The sequence below is a fragment of the Sus scrofa genome, chromosome 3 (genome assembly GCF_054392235.1).
Source record: "Sus scrofa isolate SSC_HxYL_T2T_F1_AM1 chromosome 3, Sscrofa_HxYL_maternal_Yorkshire_Landrace_v2.0, whole genome shotgun sequence".
Classification (NCBI taxonomy): domain Eukaryota; kingdom Metazoa; phylum Chordata; class Mammalia; order Artiodactyla; family Suidae; genus Sus; species Sus scrofa.
In genome coordinates this window covers 9,174,517-9,179,725 of record NC_139385.1, presented here as the reverse complement: position 1 = coordinate 9,179,725, position 5,209 = coordinate 9,174,517, and positions in this window count along the sequence as shown.

The following is a 5,209-nucleotide window of genomic DNA, read 5'->3' as shown; positions in this document are numbered from 1 at the left end:
GCGTGCTTGTCGCTATTCCCGGCCCCTAGAACCAGCGCTTCTCCAGCATGGACTTAAATGGGTATCACCTGAAATCTCAGTAATGGGAGCGCCCTGGGCAGGAGGTCTGGGGCAGAGCCCGAGAGGCGGCCTTTCTAACAAGCTCCTGGTGCTGAAGAAAAACTCTTCGGGAGTTCCCGTGGTGCCTCCGTGGGTTAAGAACCTGACATAGTGTCTGTGAGGATGCAGGTTTGATCCCTGGCCTTGGCTCAGTGGGTTAAGGATCTGGCGTTGCTGTGGCGGTGGTGTAGACCACAGCTGCAGCTCCGATTCGACCCCTAGCCCTGGAATGTCCATATGCTGCAGGTGCGGACTTAGAAAAAAAGAAAAACTATTCAATGACGTTTGCGAGGAAGACCCGCTCAAAGGAGGCCTGCTGTGCTAGGCAGAGGGACCTGCAGGGGGTCTCGCAGGAGGGGAGAGACAGGGCTCAGCCCTGAGTACAAGACAAAGTGGGAACTGGTGGCCCAGGAGCAGGGTGGGGGCTGTGGATAGAAAATGACTAAGAGGCTGGAGTTCCCTTCGTGGCTCAGTGGTTAACGAATCTGATTAGGATCCATGAGGACGCAGGTTCCATCCCTGGCCTCACTCAGTGGATTAAGGACCTGGCATTGCCGTGAGTTGTGGGGTAGGTCACAGACACGGCTCGGGTCCCACGTTGCTATGGCTGTGGCTGTGGTGTAGACTGGCAGCTGCAGCTCCAATTCAACCCCTAGCGTGGGACCCTCCACATGCCATGGGTGTGACTGTAAAAAACAAAACAAAAACAAAGACAAAAAACAAAACAACAGTTAGGGCCAAGTTGAAAAAGTTCTGGGGCGGCTTGGTGGACATTATTCAAAGAGACAATCTCTGTCACCAGGTGACACTGATACTTGGGGTCCAAGGTGGCTCTTTTAGTCGAAGACCGCAGTCTCCTGCAACGCAGTGTGTTAGAAATAGTTGAGTGTCTCTCCTTCCCACCCTTCCCACCCTCACCCCATGTTCCCCGCGGCACTGGTCAGCACTGCCAATTTCTTCCTCCCAAGGACTTTTTTTGGTGTGTGTCTTTTTAGGGCCACACCCGCAGCATATGTACGTTCCCAGGCTAGGGGTCCAATCGGAGCCGCGTCTGCAATCTACACCACAGCTCAGGGCAACGCCGGATCCTTAACCCACTGAGCGAGGCCAGGGATCCAACTCGCGTCCTCACGGATGCTCGTCGGGTTCGTTAACCACTGAGCCACGACGGAAACTCAACTTTTTTTTTTTAATCAACTTTATCTACGATTTATATCCAATGCAATATACCCATTTTAAGTGCATTTGGACAATAGCATACGCTCACATAACCATCAGCCCCTCGAGTTCTAGAATGTCCCCCATCGAGGTCTAGAACTTTCCGTGATCCCAGGGTCCCCTTTGGCTGTTGATCTCCCTCACCCACCCTTCTCAAGGACGTTGCTCCTATGCTCCTCGCCCACCTGGCTCACCTCCCCGCCCTGCCTCCAAGCCTTTCCCGCTGGCAGCCCCTCCCTTGACCCGCCCCCCCCAACTTTCCCTTCAGAACAAGGAAGGCAGAGGCAGCCTGTGGACCTGAGGTGCCTCTGAAGGCAGCAACTGAGTTTTGGTTTCTCATCTTCCTGTACTCGACCGAGAAGCATTTGGCGACAGGATGAAAGCTTGTTTCTCGAGGCTCCAACTTCGTGTTGATTAATGCATTGTTCGCCAGAGACATGATTGTCTGTTTTGAGCGTGAACATCCACCTGTTTCCATAGATACCTGATCATAATGACTAATTAAACCAAAAAAGCTTTTCTATTTTATTATCTCTTTAATATTAAAAAAAAACCCTCCAAGCTTTTATTGAGTTCTTCGCATGTTTCTTCTCTTTGGAAACTTTAGGGAGTCTTTTAAAGAGAGATGGCAGAAAGAGAAATCAAGTTTCCCCTTTCTAATGTGGTCTTGAGTGTTTATTCTCAAAGATGAGACTGCGTTAAAAAAAAGAAAAAAAAAAAAGCTAGTGTCACCATTTCTGAAATTTTATATATTTACTCAACAAACCGGCCCTGTGGGCATTGGCAAAAGGGTACCTAGGACTCAGTCTAGTTGAAGAGGTAGGTAAATAAGTGGACTCTGGGTTCAGTGTGATTTATGCTGCGCGGAGGTGGAGGGGACACAGAAGAGGGAGTAGATAACCCAGAGCAGAGGACTCCACAGCTGGACTTTGTATTTTGTTTTGAAGGATGAATAGGAGTTCACAAAGTGAAAGGAGTAGAAGGGCCTGCAGGTGGAAGGGACAGGGTGAGCAAAGACACAATCACAATCGCAAATATTTGCTAGATGTTTACTTCATGCCAGGCATGCTTCCAGGGGCTTTATATATGTTCAATCTTTTAGCTCTCACTCAGCCCCACGACATAGAAAGCTTTATCAGCCTCATTTTACAGATGTGGCAGTTGAGGCAGAGGGAATTTCAGCAATTTGTTCACAGTCACATGCTCAAAGGCTTATAACTGGCAGTACCAGGATCTGGACCCAAGCAGTCCGGCTCCAGAGCTGAGTTCCTGACCACCGACTCACAGTAAGTGGGTGACGCTGCTCCCGCCACATCGAAGGAGCTGGTAGGTAGTGGATGGGTGCCTGAACGGAGTTATTCAGAGACAAGGAAGGGCTTTCAGGATTCTGCAAATTCTCCAGGGCTGGGCTGATGGGTTTGGACATTTCCCTGTGGACAATGGGGAGTCACCGGAGGATTCAGATGGCGGAGAAATGAAATCACTGTGTTATGGATGAATGCCCAGGCAGCAGCGTGGCGTATGGAAGGAGAGGCAGAAGCTGGAGGCGAAGGGGCCTGGTAGGAGATGAGGAGGCCTGATCCAAGGCCGTGTTGATGGGGTGGCGAGTGGGGGCAGGCCGGGAGCACGGCAAATGGATAGATAGGTGGCTGGTGCTCTCCAAGTGCCCTGTGCCAGCCGAATCCAGACACTGCGTTTGGTTTGCCCGATCCCTGGGGGCTGAGTTGGGTGGAGGTCAGGCTGGCCTGGCAGAGACCCGGTTCCTTGGGGAGGCCCTTGGGCAGAGTTCTAGGTCATAACCAGGCAAGCTTCTCTATGCCAGGTCAGCCCCTAGCCCTCAAGGAGGCATTGCTGACCCTAAACGCCAGTGCAGGAATCCCAGCCCTTCTTTCAAATCCAGATGCACTGTGTGGTGGTTGCTACGCTTTGGTGGGTATAACCTGTCATCAGGCAGTTCTTTAAAGGGCAGACACCTGCTGCAGTGTGTCTGAGCTGGGGCCTGGTGTTTGTTACCGGTCCCCCATCTCAGGCTGAACAAGGCTGGGAGTCGGGGGTCCTCTCTGGATGCGAAGCATGGTGTTAGCTGACGCCAGCATCCTCCCCAGGCCAGTGGGAGCCCGTCTCTCCCCAAAGGTGGCCAGAAGGTCCTGAAGGTCCCCTTTCTATTTGGGGGCGCGTTGAGATCCAAAGCCAGGTGGGCTGGGGGCATTGGGAACTTATCTCGAAAAAACGTGCACACTCCTTTTGCTTGGGTTGCGTTTTGGGCACGGAAGCGTGGATGCCCTAGACACACGAGGCTGACAGTTGGAGTCTGATGTGGGGCTGGTCTTGGGGGACTGAGCCCTTAATCTGTAGGGATCTGCCCTAACTCCGGGGGTGGGGGGTAGGGTTGAAATTGAATGTAGGACACCCCATTGACATTCAGAAAGTTGGAGGATGGGTTAGTGTGTGGAGTGGGGCGGGGGGACCCTACACATGTGGGGTCAGAAGGGTTGTAGGTAAAAACCATTTGGGACCATCAACCTGTCTTGCCCTCTGAGCTTCCTGGGACGTGGATGGATGTGTCATCCGAGTGCCCAGGGCCCCGGGCATGCAGAGAGGTAAGGAAACAAGTGGCGCATTCCAGGAGCCTCTTGTTGTCCCAACGAGAGAGAGGAGAAAAAAGGGCTTTAACTGTCAGAAACGTGGCAGAGAAGAGTGGAAAAGACATGGAATTAGCTGCATCCACGGGAAACCCAATTCATACTTTTCTTTATGCCATCGTAGGATGAGTCCTCTTCTCATCAAGACGAAAGAGGAGAGCTACCACCACCGCAAGCCAGGCAGCAGAATCCAACAGTTACCTCTTCTCTCCACCAACACTGTGCCCCATCACCAAAGCCAAGCCCGTGTTGACGTTGGCAAGTGCACGGCTTTGTGTTGCTGGCAAGACAAATGTTTCACTCTCCTTCCATTATTGGATATATCGGTCATGGTCAGCAATGGTTTCTTTCTTGGTAAGTGCGATGATTGGCAAAAGATGTGAAAACTGAAGTCGGTGGTTGCATTTCTGAGAGTTTCAGTGTGGCTGATCTAAAAATCATGCAGGGAGGTCCCGCTGTGGCTCAGTGGGTTAAGACCCTTGCAGTGCTGGTCACAGATACAGCCAGGATCTGGCGTGGCTGTGGCTGTGGCGTAGACCCCTAGCCTGGGAACGTCCACATGCCACAGGTGCAGCCCCAAAAAGAAAAAAGAAAAAAGAAACCAGGCGGATAGTCAAAATGTCGCTCCAGTAACTATGTCAAGTACAAGATGGTTTTCCCTGAGGGTATTGACCCCACGCTTAGGAATACCAGGAATATGTTATTCATTTCTTTTTCTCTAAAGACGGTGTCCAAACGGTGGGATTCAGGGCTTTCCCATTTCCTTGTCGCCATTCATCTGTATAACGATGATGCCGGCGTAGACATAGAGCACTAGGGTTTCAACCAGGAGACCACGCGTGGTTGCAAATGTGTGATGGATAAGCTACAATGTATTTGTAACATACGAGGAGTTTAAGGTAAACTGGGAAGCTTCAGAGGACTGCTGGTGTTCAGGGTCACAGGCTAAGAAAGAAGGTGATAAATTCACTCTCGACCACACTCGTGCCAATGTTTTGCCAGTAAAATACACACCTGCAGAGGAGAATCATTCACGTAGCACAAGGAGTTTCTGCGGGGGTGGGGGTGGGGGAATCTCTGTAAAAATTCTGAAAATGCAAGAGATGGGAAATGCATCTGAAATCTTTGCAATTGGGAGGGAGCGAGTATTGATTTCCTGGTGAAACTGTCACGAGCAAATTATTATCTGTTCACTCATAACAGCTTGAGGAAACTAGAACATACCTGAAATTCAGAGTTAAACATATTTT